Source organism: Alligator mississippiensis, chromosome 4 (genome assembly GCF_030867095.1).
Source record: "Alligator mississippiensis isolate rAllMis1 chromosome 4, rAllMis1, whole genome shotgun sequence".
NCBI lineage: Eukaryota > Metazoa > Chordata > Crocodylia > Alligatoridae > Alligator > Alligator mississippiensis.
Genome location: NC_081827.1, coordinates 209336497 through 209356775, shown reverse-complemented (window position 1 = coordinate 209356775; position 20279 = coordinate 209336497). Strand labels below are relative to the sequence as shown.

At 41.6% G+C, this 20279-nt stretch overlaps 1 long non-coding RNA gene across 2 annotated transcripts in view; it reads right to left on the bottom strand.

Annotated features, from left to right (window-relative positions):
- Positions 1–16075, bottom strand: part of LOC109281370 (uncharacterized) — a 59761-nt gene extending 43686 nt beyond the window's left edge. Inside the window, exons 1-2 of one of the 2 annotated variants that reach the window (XR_009462091.1) lie at positions 15994–16075; positions 15400–15453 (exon numbers count right to left, since the gene is read on the bottom strand). This is a non-coding gene — a long non-coding RNA (uncharacterized LOC109281370). The other variant, XR_002087987.2, reaches the window with a different exon arrangement.
- Positions 16076–20279: the final 4204 nt, after the last annotated feature.

Here is a 20279-nt window from a genome sequence, read left to right as displayed (position 1 = left end):
CACTTGGCTTATCTCCTCGCAACTTGTAGCACCCTTCAAATGATCTTACAGTACCCTGTTTGAGAATCAATGCTTTATATCTTTATGTAAATTCAGGAGCTCATTTCTATGCCATATGATTCATCAGCATACTACAGACTGCATGCAGCAGCTTGCTCACTCTCAGTAACAGCTCAGTAACTCTTCAGCCAAAAAATGGCTGTCTCACTAGTATTTGTAAGCTGAACTTCCTGCTGTTTGCAGCCCCAGGGAGAGGTGGCAGACATTTTTTCAGTCCTAAATCAGTGTTTGCTTACTCTATTCCACCCTATTTCTATTCCAGTAAAGAAAAAACATCTCCCCTGCTTAATAGGCACCCCAATTTTGGAGAATTGATTTAAGGGGGAAAGATGTGTGTGGTATGCAAGTAAATATGGTATTCTGGGAGGATTCTGTCATTGATTGTTTCAATGACCAGGCCAAAGCCTATTGCTTGCACTCAGTGCAATCTACCAGATGATGCATTCCAATATCCTCACAAAGCTATGACTGATGCAATAATTGTAGACAGTACTTTCTCTTGACTAATTATTTTCACAGCAATTGTAAAGATACAGTGATATTAGGGTATTAGTATTGGTTTCCATCCATTTATTCACTTTGGCTGCACTGAATATTTATTTGCTTCAATAATCTGTCACCATCATATTTATTGAAAACTACATTTTAATGTACTTGTATGAAAGAAGAAAAATATGTAAATATACATAAAAAATAAAAGCCAAAGAATATGCTAAATGAAGATCTTTTAAAAAAACACTTAAGTTTGTTAAGTATGCTATTATAAACTATCTTCTCATTTACAAAACCTGAGTACTTAAAAGCAAGGAAATGAACATTTAAGTACATCATAAATCTTACATTGTTTCTATAATACACAAATACCATTTATCAAGTACATATTTCACCACAACAATGCATCCTTAACTGATCTTAAACAAATATTATTTCAACAGAAATCTCAAACAATAACACTATTCAACAGAAGTTCAACAGAAATCTCAAACAATAACAATAACATAACACTAACTCCTTTTGGAAAAAAAACATAAAAATATGTAAGCCCATGTGTGTGTATTATATATATATAAAATACACAAATATGTATGGGCTTACATATTTTTATGTTTCTTTTCCAGAAAGCTTGCTCTCACTCTCTCTCTCTCTCTCTCTCTCTCTCTCTCTCTCTCTCTCTCATATTTGAAAACCACTCCTGCAGCAGTGGTTTTCAACCTTTTTAGACTCAAGGTACCCCCTTCATAATGTTTGTGAAGTGAGAGGCACCACATTTCAAAAATTAATATATATATTATTAGTATGTATATACCCTTTTACAATAAATTGACAATACTTTACCTAAAAAAATATGTAAGCAATAGTTATTCACAAGACACAGCAATTAAGCAACCTTAACAAAAGTCTAGTATCATTTGATAAGTATGTGTTCTGATAAAAAAAAAAAACTTGTTATTATCTAGTAAACATGTTTAGATTGCCTACAGTTAAGATATTTGTGCTGTGAAAAAATACACATTTTCTTGTTCTTGGCAAGAATAGCGTGCTTATTATGGGCACTGTGTAAGAGCTATGTCTTTCAAATCTATTAATTTCATTGGTTTTAAGTTTTGGGGTTTTTTTGTAAATGAGATAATATCTGCTGGCACTTGCTCAAGATATCTGGTCTCTAAAAAAAAGTTTTGAGTTTTGAAAGATATAGAAATAGGTATTTCCACTGAGCAAAGTTACCAGTCTGGCTATTAAGCCATAAGGGAAAAGGCATGTGTAGATCAAGTTTCTTGCATGTAGTCCTCTACACAAAGAATTTGGAGAACTTGAGCCAAATGAAATTGCACTAATAAAAGAACATATCTTTTGAGGCCACCTTTGAGAAGATGCTACACCGCAATCTACCAGCTGAGTATGTGAGATAATGAATTCAAACTCTGAGAATGTGTCAGTGTGAATTTTGCTGTTCTCAAAGCTTAATACTTGTATGTTGCAATTTGATGATGCTTTATACATTTGCAGGGTTGTTACTGTCAGAAACAATCTGTTTATTTTGCATATTTTCACATTTCTCGTGAGCTGCCTAGATTCTATCTCCTGCAATTGGAATGGAGATTTACCAATTTATTTTTATTTTGCAAGATGAGGGGCCTTCCATAGGATGTGAAAGGGTCCTAGCATTCAGAATTTGGGAAAATTCAGATTTGAGGTATAATCATATTCATGAGGCTTCAAATTCAGCAGTCTTGTGAACTGGCCTGCTACAGCTGGATACCAGGGGCAAGATAGCACAGGAATTTAGGGTTAAGGCTCCATGGGTTCAGGAACATGCCAGGAAAAGCTGAGTCAGAGCAGAAAAGAAAGAGGATTCCTCTAGTTAACTCTGAGGAAAGAGCACAGAGCCAGGACCAGTCAGTGTGAGTAGGCCACACTTTTAGGTGCAGAGGACCAATATAGAAAAAGGTTTGTACAAATAATTAAAATAATAGACTAGGCCTCTTGGGGAGGAGGGAGTGCTTTTGGATGGTTGTGAGTAGTCTGAGGCAAGGAAAGATATTAATTAAACAGCTGAAGCTCTCCATCACTGACACAAATGTGAATTTTTTTAGGCATATGCACACATTTGCAGAACTCGATCTGCAATCCCATGGCTTACTCAGAGTTGTGTGATCATAGATCAGATCCCCGCTTGTGCACATGTGCACTGGTGCTGGGAGTTGCACCAGCCACGCTATCTAAGTAGGGGTGGGGGGGAGGGGTAGGCAAAATCAGGGGGAGGCTAGTGTGTCCATGGGTGGGGTTGGTGGATCCACAGAGGGAAGGCATTGTCTATCCAGGGGGTGGGGTATCAGAGGGCTAAAGATAGCCCAGTCAGGGTAGGGAATCAAGGGAGAAAAAACACAACCCTGGGACTTGGGTGAGCAACTGGGCTTTCCCAGCCCCAGGGTTGTGCTCCTTGTGTTAGATTGGGCATGGGCTAGTCCTATCTACGTAATGCACCTCCTTAAGTGAACTAAGTTAGCTTGGGCTGCCCATTTTTTGCCTGATCTAAACTCCCCAAACATATGTAAAGTTAGGCACTAAGTGTAACAGCTGCACATACTCTTTTACAATGCTAATACATATGTTTTAAGCCTTCCTGTTCACCAAGGATAAAAATAAAAGCTTTTACTCAGAGCATCCAGGGATCCATTGCTTAGTATACAGACATAACAGGAGCTGGAAAATCTAAACAGAAACAGAAACTTAAAGTCACACACAAGCATGCTATGCTCCTATAGCAGTGGTTTTCAACCTTTTTAGATTTAAGGTATCCCTTCATAATGTTTATGAATTGAGAGGCACCCCATTTAAAAAATTAATTATGACAGTGCTTATCTTCTTGCAGAAAGCCCAGGCAGTGGGAACAGGAGAACAGTGAAGCAGCAAAACCCTGAGCTTGCCCTTATCTGCCTATCTTCTCACATTTCCTGTGGCACCCTTGAAATGATCTCCAAGCACCCTTATTGAGAAGTACTGTCCTGGAGCATCGAAAAATCAGCAGTTTTCAATTAAAAAATATTCTATATAAAATGACACATGATGACATCTTGTGAGAGCCTGTATTGGTCGACTAACTCCACATCTTTGGGAAGGAAGTTCTCTGTGGCTTATAAACCCTGTTTGCCTGGGTAAGTGTTCTTCTTCCTTCAACGTATATCACGCTAGCTTGATGAGGGGTTGTAGTGCAGCAGGTGGCCCTTTTTGTAAGAGGATTATCCTGAAGACATCCCTGTTTCCTGCTTTCTGTTCAGGTCTTTGTACCTTATTTGCTCCTCCTGCCCTATCCTGTCATGCTTGTTTGTATATGCTCAACTCTCTTCTGCTCGTTTTCTTTTTTTAAATTGGCTTTATTAAGTTTCCAACATGTGTGCTGTGTAAAACAATTCATTTTCACTTGACTAGCGAGGATGTAACTTTGTGGGGAGGCAGAGGCAATGGGGACACCACTCTTAAGATGTGATGGAAGGTGACAAGGGAACAAACAAGATACTGTTGATTTCCTCTCTCTGCCAGATCTGTGGATGGATGATGGTACTGCTTCTTTCTTGTCCTTTCTCTGAGTCAGGAGACTGACTCTTCCATGTGGCAATTGTCGAGAATCAGAGCAGCCAGCTGGCAGCTACTTTCTGAATCCCACCGGAGCAGTAAACTTTTGCCTCAACAGGTGGGTGATTAATGGATGGGGTGAAATTAACCAGGCACAGAAATGTGTGTTGGTTACAGGAGATTGTTTACTTACGTCGCCCAGATAGTGACGTGTGACGCAGGCTGAGCCTTTGTTCCTGTTACAGTTGCTTCGGTTATAGTCAAACGTACGGGTTACAGCCAAGCAATGATGGACGTAGCGCCGAAAACGTGCTATCATGCCTGCAGGGCTTTGATACGTCAAGATTTACGATGACGGGGAGTCATTGACAGCTGATCAGACTGCCAAGTTACTCTGGTGATGGACTCAGGTCTCTCCTCAGAGATTTCTCCGGGGTTCTCCGCCTTAGGCGGAAACTGCTAAACTATTTATAGACAAAGGTTTCTGACGGAGATAGCCAATGATGAACCATTATGTGGAATCTTTAATTTTCTGGCAAGCAGCAGTTTTTTGTGCTTTCAGGTTGCTATCAGGTTACAAGGTAGTGGGTTAGGTTTTTTTGCCTGTTACGTATGAGGTTATAATGAGGGGCTTACGCTTGTTTCTTGACCAGTTGCAGGGATTTATGGCAGGGCTATCCCCTTTCACCCTGACCAGTCTTAAGTTTCATTTCTTGGTTGTGACGTGGGCATAAATTATATACAGCTCTCCACCAGGATTTTGTTTCAGGAGTTTCTGGCAAGGATTTCTTTTAACCCTTAGTTGACTACTTGAATGGTATCTCTTGCTAGTGGCATGGGCACTGATTAACTGGGTTGTGACAGCAATCAGGTAACAAAACCTGACTTGCCTTCTTTCCTTGCCTTTGGACAGCAGAGCCATAATAAGCCAGCTGATTGGCTTTCTCATGCTAGAGCAGGTCAAGAGGTAGTTTGGCTTCTATTTGCTTTTACTGTTGGGAGTGATCATTTGGAGCTCTTTAGCTTTCAGCTGGTGAGCTGCCAGATTGGCCATGTTCCAGACCTGCCTTTGCTGACCTTTATCTAATCAGGTGCTAGGGGTTAGGCTGATCACCAGACTTTGGGATCTGGAAGAGATTTTTCCATTATGATGAAACTGCCAAGCTGATGTTGGGAGGGGGGGCCACTTTCCATCTGATATTGTACAGATGGAAAGTACTTTTCATCTGTACTTAGCCAAGCAAAAAGCCTGAGGTAGAATTAATCTAAGTTACATGAGGGTTTTTTGTAAGTGGTGTAGTATATGAACAGACTACACATTCACCCTTTGGTGGCATGGGAAGTAAATTTTAGACCAGGTTTTGCCATTTTTAAGCCAATCTAGGTATGCCAAATTTCTATTCTGTTATGGGTATAGAACAGTTTCTAATCACATGTACAATTCTCCTAATGCATTCTTAGATGGACATCAGAGGGACACCAGCCTACCAACTGCTGATGCTGACTTGGTACAGAGTCACTTGGATGGACTAGATGTGTTTAAGTCAGCAGGCCCAGATGAGCTGACTTAAAGAGTACTGAAGGAATTGGCTGGTGTCATAGCAGAACCAGGGACACAGCTGTTTGAGCACTCATGGCACTTGGGTCAGGTCCCAGAGGATTGGAAAGGGCCAGTGTGGTCCCTATTTTCAAGAAGGGGAGGAAGGAGGATCTGAGTAATTATAGGCCAGTCAGTCTCACCTCTATCCTTGGAAAAGTCTTTGAAAAAATTATTAAGAATCATATTGGTGAGAATCCAGCAGGAAAAATAATGCAGCAGGGCAACCAGCATGGATTTATAGCAGGTAGATCATGCCTGACTAATCTGGTTTCTTTTTATGACCAGGCCACAAAACACTTAGATGCAGGAGTAGAGGTAGATGTCATTTACTTGGATTTTAGGAATGCCTTTGATACAGTATCTCATCTCATTCTCATAAATAAATGAAGAGGCTGTGATTTAGATGATTACACAGTCCAGTGGGTGGGAAATTGGCTTAGCAGTCACACCTAGAGAGAGTGGTAGTGGACAGGTCAGTATTGACCTGGAAGGATGTGGGTAGTGGGGTACCGCAGGGTTCAGTTCTTGGACCTGTACTCTTCAGTGTCTTCATCAGTGACTTGGATCTGGGCGTGAAGTGTACTTTGTCAAAGTTTGCAGATGATACTAAATTGTGGGGTGAAGTGAACACACCAGAGGGTAGGGAACAATTGCAGGCGGACCTAGACAGGTTGAAAACATGAGCAGAACACAATACGATGCAGTTCAACAAGGACAAGTGCAGAGTGCTGCACCTAGGGCACAAAAATATCCAGCACACCTACTGGCTGGGAAATAATCCTCTCAGCAGCACAGAAGTGGAAAAAGATCTCAGAGTCATACTGGACTCCAAGATGAACATAAGTCGTCACTGTGACAAAATATCAGCAAAGCTAACCACACTTTATCATGCATCAGCAGATGCATGAAAAATAGATCCAAGGAGGTGATCCTTCCTCTCTCTGTGGCATTGGTCAGACCGCAGTTGGAGTACCGTGTCCAGTTTTGGGCACCATACTTTAAAGAAGGATGTGGAGAACCTTGAGAGGGTCCAGAGGAGGCCCACTCATATGGTTAAGGGTTTGCAAGCCAAGCCCTAAGAGGAGAGACTAAGGGACCTGGATCTCTTCAGCCTCCACAAGAGAAGGCTGAGAGGTGATCTTGTGACCACCTACAAATTCATTAGGGGGCCGCAGCAAGGAACCCGAGATGCTTTGTTCACCAGGGCGCCTCTTGGGGTAACAAGGAACAATGGTCACAAACTGAGACAGTAGATTTAGGCTGGACATCAGGAAAAACTTCTTCACAGTAAGGGTGGCCAGAATTTGGATTAGGCTTCCAAGGGAGGTGGTGCTCTCCCCTACCTTGGGGGTCTTTAAGAGAAGGCTGGATAGGCATCTGGCTGGGGTCATCTGACCTCAGCACTCTTTTCTGCCTAGGAAAGATGATCTGTTGAGGTCCCTTCCAACCCTAACATCTATGAATCTATACCAGTAAAAGTGTAATGTCTGTACCTGGCCTTTAAGTGCAACGATTTGAGGTTTAAATGACAGCATCACTTGAGTGGGTTAAAAAGGATCCATAGGCTCTGAGGAGAAGGCACAGAGCTCTATGTGGCATGGTAATGAAGTATACCTCCCTATCTCCAACAGCTTGGATCCCTTCATCACATTCCTCCTACCTCCCATGTGGCAGAAAAGAAATGGCTCAGGACTCTGGGCTTCTGCTAAAGACCCTGGGCAGACCTAAATGTGTAGAAATGGCATTACCTCATACCTGCCTGCAGATCTTTCCATTGACATCAGTGCAGGAACAGCCCTGAGGGAGATCTGGGACAAAAGTTCTTGTTGGCTAAGAGTTTTATTCAAGATGAGGCGTTTGCATTTAACTATACCATAGCACAAATGTATTATTGTTTCTGCATCTACATCAAAGAGTGGATGGTGTCACAGCAGCTTAGCTAAGGCTTTGTTGTGGTCCAAATATGACAAAACCAGAATTACAAGGCTTCTGATTCTGGCTTCTAAGCACTTTTAAAAGCTCTAGCCGAGCAACCAGCCCTTAACAAAGACCCTCGCACCACCCTTCTTGGACCATTTAGCACTCAGACTAGGAGCACAGGCATGTAAGATTTTGGAGAAAAAAAATCTCCTTTCTTCTGCAAAGGTCAGGTCTCGGTTACTTTAAAAACAACATCTCTGTCCAGAATTTCACTATGTAAACTGCAGTAAAAAGTTATACTGGAATCAGAAATAGGTACTAAGCAAACGCAATAATTTACCATCCTGAAACTGGTTTTAAGTGGCATATGAAAGATATTCATGTTTTGAAGGTTCTCATGCTGAGTTCTCTTAAATAGATTTTTTTTTCTTACTGTCATCTGCAGATGGGGTAGCGGATATCCATTTTCAGACACTTTCCACCACCTATTTGCCAAAATAAGTACTTTTGTGGATACAGGGGAAGGGGAACTCCGTTAAAAGAGTGTTCCGGTTTTTTTTCACAAAAAAAAATGTAAATACATTGTATGCCCATCCACCTTTGGCAAACTTGAGCCTGGCATTGCTATCATTTAAACATATTGTATTATTTCATGTCATGGCTTGAGACAAAAACAAGAACCAGCAGTGAATAACCCTCCCAGAATGTATATGTTACTCTAATGCATTTCTTCAAAGGGCAAGTTCAAAGGGTTTTTCAAAGGGCAAGTTCCTTTTAAGTGATGCAAGACATTGTTAATTAAAACCTGTTACCATATTAGGCATATATAGACACCCTTCTCAGCCAAAGTATTTGTTCACATTAACAGGAATTACACAAGAGCAGCAAAAAAGGAATAGATCTTTTGGGTCCTTGACACTGGGAATGCCTCAGAATTGGTGCTAGTATACAATGTCTTATTTGATTCCATTAAAAATCATTATGCTGCAGCTCTTAGAACGTTAATAGAGAGCTTCTTGAAATGTAATTCTCCCATGAGAGGTTTGCATTATCAGGCTAATACTGTATATATGATCAAATGAATTATAATATCTATAAAAGAGCGCAGCAACAACTTAATTGTGTGTATATATATATTTATTTTTTATATATATATATATATATATATATAGATTGCATTTAATAACTATGTGGTAAATTCTAGCTTAGTATATTGCTTTAAGAGCTGATGCCCAGAATGTGGCATTTAGACATATAAGTTGGTCTTAATTTCACATGCTAGGAATTAGCTGCACAGACAGTCCAAGGAAAGCATAATTATATTAATTTGATCCTGTAGAATATGAGGTACACAACATATGCAAAAAGAGAGGTTTATAATTGTAGTTAAGGCTGTAAAACACTGTAGTTGCTATCAGCATGGCTGCTATAACAATAATTAACACTTTGCAAACATTGGCTGGTATAAATTAGCATCATTCCATTGAACGCTCCAACAAAGTTTCTGGCCAATTGTCAGCACACTGAAAATATGTCATTAATACAATAACCAATGAGCTAAATACTTCTCGTTCCCATTTTTCAGAAGGTAGTTGAAGAACAGGGATTAAGAGACCTGCCTAGTATATTGTGATTCACTATAAAGTCAGATTTAGAACACAGAATAAGCTTATTGCCAGTTATATGCTCATTCCTCTAAAATATTTACCTGCCATGAAAATGGATATGCTGAATTCATAAGCTGAACCCTGAAGTTGGTTAAACCCTGGGTAAACCTCAATTGACCAGCCTGACAAAAGCCCATAGGAGTTAAAGGGGGAAAACACTGTAAAGAATGGAGTCTTTAATAAGCTAACTATTTAAACGTAACAAGGTAAAAAATAGATTAAAACATTGTCAAGGAATTTTAAGATTTTTGTATGAAAACTTCAATCTTTTCAAAAGTTGTTGGAGATTTCATTGAAAAAACTGAGTTTTCAAAAGCCAAAAACATTTTTAAACTACAAAATAAATAGATAACGATTTCTTTCGAGTGTTCAGCAAAGCCTGAAAAACTGCTTGAAATTTGGATACAAATGAAAAGATTAAGTTTCTTTCTGCATGCTCCATGGTAAAGACATTTCCCAAACAGCTCTAGCAATGAAAAAGTCAGCTTGCTTGGCTGGCATGTGTTTCAAAGAGAAATAAAAGGATCCAAAGAGCTGTATTTGAAACCAGAAATTGAGGCATATTGATTTTTCCTGGTCAAAAAATTTGCATATCTAATCATACTACTATAAATAAGGCATGATCTGGAAAAAAAAAGATTGGTAGGCATAAGTTTTAATCACATGATGTAATCCATTAATCATGTGCTGCTAATAAGGAAGCCACAAATATATATATATATATATATATATATATATATATAGAAAATCCTTGACTTTTATAATAGGATCACTCGCCACCTTGCAGGAGGCTATCACCATTGTGCAGGATTTTGCCTCCAGGTCTTGAACTGCATAAAAGAATTTTAAAAAGCAAAGCAATCCTGGAGCACTGGACTCTGTATTAATATTGTTTTAAGGCTGTCAGAGTTTCTAGTCGAAGTTTCTTCAGTGCATGCAGTCTAATTTGCTTTTTTTACTTCCAAGCTGATTGTCAGATTTTTGGGGAGTGGTATTATAAGATCTGAGTAATTCTATAAGTTAGTAGTTCCCGTTTTCAGATGTCAGTAATAACAACCTAAGCATGCGCAGGTTTTCAAAATCTAAACCAATGAAAGTCAAATTAGCCTATAAAGTCAATTTAGGGCTTATTTTCATATCTTTTTTTACTTAAAATACATCTCAAATCAAGCTAACAGAAAAACTTGGTCCCTAGAAAGCTTAAGAATTGTTCACAACTGTTTGCTTAATTTAAGTTTTTTATATATTTAGCATTTAAATAAACCTTATCAAACATTTCATGCTCTACTGGCAATTTTCTGACCTCCTAGTTGAAGATCTGAGCCCTAACTTTGGTTCATGGATGAGTAATCACAGCAGGTCCACAACAGAATCTCTCCTAAAACTACAAATATATCATCTGCAGCATTGTAAATCAAAGCCTCAAAGAGCATCATTTAGCCTGAAGCTAAAATTGCTTGTTTATCAGATGGTGCCTAGTTTAGCATGGAGCAGTTCCTTGTAAATCTCAGGGACCTTTTACAGCATATACTTAAGCAAGCATATTGGCTCCTGGGAGACTTTCTGAGAGCTTTAATGACTGTAGACAGCTAAAAGATCCAGGCCTTGGTTTAGCTAAAGTGGTTACTTGTATAGTTTGGCTCCATTTTGTAAACTCACAAAGATAAGGTGCCTACTTTATCTAGAGAAAGAGCAAGCATTAGTTTCTTAGGAAATCTTTATATCCTAAGTGTTAATGTTCTTGTGGCTTTTGGTATTTCGACCTTTGTCTGTTCACTTTTGATTTACTGTGGGAGAACAGTCCTTTCCCCCTAAGCCCTTCCTATGTTTTATAGCTACTTTGAAAACCACAATGAAATACTTTCAGCATAGCTTTTAAAGGTAGATGAAAAGTTGTTCTATTTTTTATTCATAAATATATGCTATACAAAATTAAACCCAGTGATAATAAAGAAGCAAAAAGACACCCATGTTACACCCTCTGAAGAAACTGCAGTCATAACTAGATAGGACTATTATGAACCACTGTCAGTAACCCTTTTCCAGGCTCAGCCTCTTCTGCAAATCAGTACTTTGTTCCTTGGTGACAAAAAGGTTCGTGGATTCTAGCTGTTCTGTTGTGGTAGCAATGGGAAATCGTCCACAACATTCCTATTGGTTTAACAGTGTAAGCACTTGCTAGAGTCATGAATAGTGTATTGACTGAATTCACCACCAAGGACCTCGTAGGTGATCAACTACTTTCTGATAGATACTCACAGAGTTGATGCGATTCACTAATTATAGAGCTCATTATCTAGGCCTCTCCTTTGATATGAGCTAATTACAGTTCACCTCAATATAGCCACCTGCTGTGTGACAACACCTTTTATCAGCATACAGTAGTAGAATGAGAACAAAGTATATTTAATAGGTTTATTGGAGCAAAATCTGTTTTCAGTTAAACTGAAGCATATGAATTGCTTTTGCTCTCATGCTACAGTAATGGAAGCCTCATTTATATCAGTGGGGTTGAAGTGATGTAAACAGGAACAGAATTTGACCTATTATGTGCGCGGGCCAGGAGCGATCCGGGCCCTTTTTTGCGCCACGCAGGCTGTGGCCAGCAGCCCGGGCACGCTGGGTCGGAGAAAGCAGGTGACATGCTAGAATTAGGCACGGACGCGTAATGGTTGATTCAAGATTGTTTACTTACACCGAAGGTGGTCGCGGTGTAGGCTGGACAGTTTCTCAGGCAAAGCTCCGCTTAAATCCTCGTTTGAGGACTCCGACAGTACTCGGATCACTCCCACGGAGTTGTCGAGGCTCCGTGGATCCTTTTTGCGCTCAGGGAAGAGGGATACGTCGAGGATTGCGCTCGGTGATAGGGAGAGGCTAGAAGCTGATCAGACTCCTGTTGCCTTCTTTGAATACGCTGGGTCCAATAGGCTCCACAGCGCTTAGAGATCTTCACAAGACGTGAAGTCTCCTCCTCCTGGTGTTCGTGGAGTCCTCCAACTTGGGCGGAAACCACTCAAGCCTTTTATATGGCTAGCAAGCCAATCACTAACCGCCACGCATGAATAATTTAACGCAAGCCAATAATGGGGCTCAAATTAGAATACAAATGGCGGGAACTCCTTGCAACGTGCATTTCTTAGCTGCAAAGAAGAAATGCACACTGCAAAGAAAGCTACAAATTGGCGGGAAAATAATTCAGTGGTGCGAAAGCGCACACAAAACAAAAATCACACCCTTGGGTTGTGACATTATGTTTATAGATGGTGGGCCCTAATACATTTTAATATGTAACATATTAATTCCCATCTGCAGGCATATTTAAATCTTGACCCACTTTTGCAGGGCTAAGGGGAGAGTGCTTTTTCCTAAGTTAAGGGCAAAGAGATCTCTCATTTTTTGTTGGTTTTACATTTCTTAGACCAAGAATTCTGCCTTGTCTATTAAGTACAGTTCTTGCTGGCTTCAAGCCAGTGACTTGCATTCAAGCTGGATCCTCCTGAGAATAACCACACACTACTCATTGTAAAGCTAAAATATGTTCACCTGTTGCACTTTTTCCAAACAGGAACAAGCTACCATAATACACTAATAAATGACAAACTAAATGGCTTTAAAGGTTCAAGAAAACAGCCATAATTCAAAGCTATTATTTTCCAGTCAGATTGTGCTAAATATCCAAAGAGATTTACCAGTTGCTACATGCCTAATGCTAAACATATCATGTGTAATTGGTATGTGATTGTTCTTGGTTGATCCATTACATTTTAAAAGAGTATTGAAAGACCAAATCCTTTCTTCTATACAAAGCCCAACTAAATAGGCTTTGTACTGGAGATGCCTATAAGGTTGGGAGCCATCCATCTGTGGCTCATATCTGGATCTATTTTTCTGCCTGGATCTGTAATAGGCAGGGGATAGGTAGCTTATCCCTAAACTTCACTTCCATGTTTTTGTGAAGTACAACTCATTCCCATTGACTGCCCAATCTGGTGTATGGATGCTTATGTAGGAAACTAAAGGTTTGAACATTGAAACTCCTATAGTTTGGAAAACAGCTTTGTACTGTATTCAAATATAGGTATGAGTATAATCAGTTACAGCTCTTGTGCTAGTCTCCAATTTGTACTGAAAAGCAAAATTAAAATCTATGTACAATATGGACTATTGTAGAAATTAAAGCTAAATCCAGATAGATTAATCTCAAGTATCCACTGTGGGGGTTTCTCTTTTTTAATAAGGGATTGCATTTTCTTTATTAGAACATTGTATTTTCTTTTACTGTCACCATCCATAATTTCATAGTAGTTCTCATGTGCACTTACAGGAAATGTGCCACTTGTGCAAAAGAATAAAAGTTTCCATGATAACAGAAGTATTTGTACAAGCCAGTATTAAACATACCACTTGGTATATAAGAGTACTTTATAAATTCAGAGCACTGTACAGCTATTAATTAGTCCTTACAATATTTCTATGAGGTAGAAGGATTATCATTCTTATTTCACAGCTGGAGAAACTGAGACTAGGTGCAGACACTGCACAAACTGGTCTAAGGGATGGGAAATTGATCTAAACCTGTAACCATACAGTTTGGCACACACAGACCGGTCTAATAATGGCAGAATCTAGCCTATGTGTAGACCTGGTTTGATGTGCCCGCAAATCTAATGGATTTAGGTTAGCCCAGTGAATCAAAGTTCTGTATCAGATCCCCTATTAATTCAAGTCACATCACTGTTGTCCAGCATCCCAGGCTCCTTTGCAGCCCTCTTAACCTCCCCCCCCCGCCCTCACTTGCAGGGAGGTGCACCAGCACTCAGTCTGCACTTGGTTGCTCTAGCTGAGCTCCCTGCCCCCAAGCTCTGACTGAGCCCCACCCCTGAGCTCTCCCAGAGTGGAGCCAGCACAGACACTCTCCCTAGTCCCACCTCTTACCTCTGACCATGTCAGCCACAGGCAAGTAGTAGGCAGGGGGGAGGGAGAAGGGAGGCTCTATGTCCTCTGCAAAAGACCCAGGACCTGAGCACCTGTGTTCCTAGGCTGTGCCCCTGGACCCAGTCATGAAGCACCCCACGATGTACATACACCCCTGACACTGAGCCCAGGAGAATTCCCAAGCTCAGATGCAGCCCCATAGAGCCTGACCCTGGCCACCATGAATGACTCATGCCCCCAGTGGCTGGGGTGGCACAGTGGCAGTGGGAGCATGGTGGCAGTAGCAGGAGTGGTGGGAGTGTAGCAGCGGTAAGTGGGGGACCTCCCACAGACACCACCAGCACTGTTGGCAACGAGGTGGTGGTGGCGAGCACCAACCAAAGGTCGGCAACCACCTGCAGCCACTGGCGGCAGTGGCCAGCAGGGATCACGGACCACCCACAGACACTGCCAGTGGTGTCAGTGGCACTTTTTTTGTAGGGGGTGCACCACCATGCTCAGGGGGTGCACGTGCACCTGCATGCACCCCCTACACATCGCCCCTGCTGGCCACACACCCAGCCAGGGAACCCCATGCTTCCACACACAAGCACAGTCCCACGGACCCCAAGCCTGGCTCCAGAACACCACATCTCAGTGGCAAGAGCCGGACACCCTACCACCTGGATGCCAGCATGGGCCCCTCCCCCAAGCAGGTACTGGTGTAGGTAGCTTGCCTCTGGTGGGCTGGGGTGGTGAGGGGGCAGAACATCAGGATTGTGCCTGCATGGAGGCAACCCTGTGACCTCTGCAGTTTAGCCACTACACACAGGTCCCAGGGAACCTAGAGTGTTGCAAGGCTTTTTTGGCCTGCCGCTACAGGGTCCTGGAGTACTAGGGTGAGGAAGGGTGTGGGGGCAAGGGGCAGAGAGTTGTGGGAGTGCTCACCTGTGCGCGGCAGCTAATCAGGGGTGCCCCAGCTACTCGGCTGTGCTTGGCAGTTTCCGGCAGCCTGGGAAGCCCATGGATCCTGCTGGGAAGCATACAGGAATGCCCCCAACCTGCTGGCCTTGGCCATTGTAGGCAGCCTGTGTGCAACCTCCTCCCTCATCCCAAGAGTGAATGTGTGTTCTGTTTACTACCAATCTAACCTTTGCCACTTACAGAAATCTGTGTAGGTTAGATCGATTCCTCCTCAGGCTTTTTGAACATCTGTACCTGAAAGAAAGAACAGCAGAGTGCCTGAAGTCACAGACAGAGCCTCTAAACTGCAGTCAAAGGTGCAACTGCAGCTTGTGCACCTTTCCTAAGTTAAGCTAGCTTTAAACTAACTAGCAATGTAATTACAACAGCGCAGGGTTCAGTGCTGGCTACAAAACAAACCTCAGTAAATACTGCTATTAGTTCATGAGCCAAATAGTTTAAACCTACCTTATTTACACACACACACACACACACACACACACACACACACACACACACACACACACACACACCAAGAAAGAAACAGGATTAGAACTTTCAGACTCCAGACCCAACACTCATTTCTCCAGACTTATCAATACATGAAAAGTTCTTTATAAAAATGCATGCTGTTTTAGATTGATTAATTTTCAATTTTCCAATGTCACATACAGAAAAGCAACTGAAATATGCATACTTAATGGCCCACCAGGCAGCTGTTTTTTTCCATCCCAGGGCCCCGTGTCAACACTCAGGGTGGCTGCCCTAATCCTTCTGCCCTAGTTACGCTACTACCTTCAGGTGGTGGGGGCCCCTCTTGGTGCCATGCCATAGTCAGCTGCCTGGGGCTCCAGGAGAGGGGAACTCTGTTCATGCCACACCACAGTCAGCAACACAGACTCCAGTGAAGGAGGGTTTTCACTGTATCAGGCTGCAGCTGAGCAGAGCAGCAAGGAGTAGCAGTGGGTCCTAATGCCCTCTTGTCACTCCGCACAGCTAGATCATTCTGCCCTACTGCCAGAAAACATTGCCAACCCCACATCCAGTGGTATGTTTCTGCCTTAAAAATCTATGAAGCAAAAATAGAAATGGAAATTAAAAAATGAACAAAGTGTCAATCTGACCTACCAACTGGATACAGTGATATAACAATAATCATAAATGAAAAAACAGCTCTTGAGCATCCTGATGTCTACTGAAGAAGGATGTGTTTCAATACACTACTAGTAGCTAGTTCCTAGGCATCAAACTCTAAATATTGTCTCACCTGAGAGGAAAACTTGGCTGTACCAGAGCCAATTGAAATTTTACCCTGACAGATGCACCCCTGATTAGAACCCAAGTACTTCCAGATGATAGCATTTCTAATGACTGTAACCAAATGTTCCATAAGGAAAATGTTTATATGAAAAAGTGCATCTGTAGTGCTGCACCCTGAAAAAAAATGGTGCTACAGTATGCAGGAATAAAGGTCAGGTCTACCTTTTCTGGTCTCCTCTGCCAGTGGACAAACTCAAAAGAACCAACAAAGAGTAAATGGCTCCCAGGTGCCATATGTGCAGCCACTGGGAATGACAATATCTGTGCTCAACTAAATGCCTTTCTAGAGAATCTGATAATATCTTAAATTCACATCTTAGTCACTGGGTCTAGCTAAAAATACAAGAATAATATGGACTAAAACATCCAATTTTCACTCAGTTTCTGCTAAAAAGGAAGGCGGGCCCTGATGTGACACAGAACACACCAGTAAGGCAAGTAATGGGTTATACACCTTGTTTCAATTTCCTCTGAATTTCAATCTACATTATTTTCATGTTTCAGATAATGTCAGTCTCATTAAGCATCCATTAGTGCCACCAGGTGCAACAGTAAAGAGTCAGCAGCAAGGTACAGGGGTGTGTATATGGTTTTTTCTCCTTACATTGATCCTGAAAATACATGCTAGGCCATTTGCACCATCTGCTGCACATTTGTCAATTGACAAAAAGAGGGTGGGCACCTGGGGATGTCATTGCTTAAATGACATTTAGAAAGGAAACGTTAGCTCCAATGGGAAAAGTCCAAAAAAAACCAAAGCCTGGGTGGCTTTAATGAAGAGGAGGAACAGGCATACCTGATGCTATATTTAAAACCTTCTGGATTATTTGTGTTTTCTCCCAAGTTTCCCTCTACTCTCTACACCTCCAAAGTGAAAACATTGTGAAATGGGGGGAAAAAAATCACTAGAGTTTATTTGCAGTATGAATAGCAATTGAATGACAGGCAACAATGTGTTAAATGGTATCAGGACAGAAAAAAAACTACATTGCAAATTCTTCAATATACATTAATAACATAATTTAGTTGTTGCCCAAAAATCTATTCTGAAAAGGGCATCGTCCCTGACAAAAATCAGGAACAAGGGGAATAATACTCAAAAGGCATTCCTGTCCTTTGGAACCTAGAACTTGAAGTTACACCTCTTCTTCACACACACTCGCTTTTGTGCTATATGGTTCTATTTTATTTCTTTCCTTTTCTCTGAGTGTGTACACATACACACAAAACTTCTCTATTGCATGATACAGTGGATTGCATTGTCACCTGTACCGTATTTCCAACCCAATTTGACTGAAACTTTAGGATTCAGGTGCACAAAATGAATTATATTGCCTTAAAAATTATGAGCTTCAAAAATAAAAAGGTTTTGGTCCTTTGGAACATTTAAGGTTCACATTTTCAAAAAGCTCCCATGAAACCTAGAAATTTTTTTTTGAATACTTTCAGCTAATAACATGATTCTAGCATTGGGGCTTTAAGAAGATGCCACATTTTATGAGGTTCATAATAAATTCACAAGAGTTGGCAAAGGATAATAATGAAATACATCTCTATGTCTCTGATTTAACAGATATAGCATAAAGATGTCTAAGTCTCTGAAAGGAAGCCTGTTTAACCTAAGCCAATACTTGCACACAGACAGAAGGGATGCACACTGGAAAAGAAAAGCATTTTGCAGATATAGCTAGTACATTAAACTTACTGACACTGAGAATATGTATCTTCCTATCAACTTATTAAGTTCATTGCCACTCCTTTGTCAGGCAGTTCCTTACTTGAAAGTTCTTTTTTAACATATTTAAATTCTTTAATTCTTGCATGCATCTACATCAGTAATTCTCAACCTTGTGACACTCAAGGCACTCACTACTCATTAGACCCAAGGTAGTTCTCAGTAAAAGACAATTCTTAGCTTTCACACAGTTCTTGACTACAGAAAAATAATAGAGCAATTCTCCTGCTGCAAAGAATTCAGAAATACCACAGGAAGTCAGAATGTTTTTGGTACTATGGATTCCTATTTGAAATCTTGTAAATCATGTGCATGTATTTGTACACTGTAGAAGATTAGCGGTGTCCTCTCAAAGCAAGCTGTCATCTCTCACATTGGAGTGGATAGTCTGCTTGAACTTGCCTGCCACGAGACTGATGTAAAAAGGGAGGAACTAAAGATGAATATAGTCCTATGAGACAAGGCTGATGTTAGCTTTGCGACTTTGAAGGTTGGCTTCTCTTCGCAGGGCTCCACCATCCCCATCCCCTGCCCTCTCCACACCAGATCTTATGAGTTTACTTGCATCCATTCTCTGCTATGGGAGCTTCAGCCCTTGGGTTGTCTTGACCATGCTCTAGGTGCCTCACTCCTTGCTCCTGGTCACTTGCCCCATTCTTCCCCACCTGCATCCCAAGCTGACTGTCCCACAGTTCACCCCAGCCCTTATCCTTCAGGTTTGGGTCATCTGAGGACAATGCCCCAAACTCACATAAATGCACACCTCCATCTCTTCTCTCTTCCAGGTCCCTGGAACAGCTGCCCGCACCCACCGGAATCAGACACACTAACTGGGACAAGCTGCCTCATCTCCCTGTCTCCCCAGGTAAGTGAATCTTCAGGACTCTTCCGCGTTCCTCCAGGGTCCTCTTCATGCAAGATTACTTTCCAGACCGACGCTGACTGCATGGCCAGTGTCCTTTTAATTCCCAGTGCCAATCAGCTGCATTCGCCACGGCAGCATCTCATTCACTGCCTTCCAGAGCTGACTGGGCTAATTACCCTTTGTGTCTTCTGCACGGTTCCTTCCCTGCCCAGGTTTGCCACACCTCCTCTCCCTGCCTGGGCTTGCTCTGGTAAGTTGCTCTTTCTCTTTTGTTCCTTTGGGGTTTTGTGGCAAGGCAGGCTTACTGCCCCGTTGCACACACCTAACAGTGCTAATATTGTGTGGCATTCCATGGCACCCTTAAAATGACCTCAGGGAATCCCAGGTTGTGCACCCTGTCTGAGAATTACTGTTCTATATAATGACATGATCAGGGTTTCATCATTTACTAGACAGCCAAGGAAAGGATTGCTATTGTGTCCGATTATTATGATCCTTGTCATGAGCTTTTCTAAAACATAATGATTTTGCAACTTTATAAAACCATGAAGTGATGAGCATGATTTAAAAGCAAGCTGAGAGATATCATGCCCACATCAGAAATATGTAGACCAATGTTCAATCTATAGCTGACTAGTAAAATTTTCTAAGGTACCCAAATGACTTCAGAATCTAAGTCCCACTGATTTCAGTGGAGCTTAGACCTCTAATTGAGTTAGGCAATTTTGTCAGTTTTATTGCTAAGGTACATTGGATAGTATCCCAGTTTGCTTCATATGGAACATCTACTAGGGCTGTGTGAAGCTTCGGTCCCTGATTCAATTTGGAGGCAATTTGGCCCGATTCAGAGATTCAGCCATGGAATCGAATCAGAGGACCCTATAATCTCTCCAAATTGAATTGGAACCCTCTGAATAGATTTGGAAAGATTCCAAAAGATTCAGAGATTTGGACATAGACACAGCTTTACATGTTTTTTCTACATACCTCTAGGTAGCAGGTGGCTCGTGAATTCTGTGATGCTGGGGCACATGGAGTGTCTCACAGGAGTGTGGGGGGCTCCCCCACATGCTGGGCAGTAGACCTGGAAGTGGACCAGAAGCACTTCTGGTCCACTTCCGAGTCCACTGAGGAGTGTGTAGGGGAGCCCCCCGCATACCG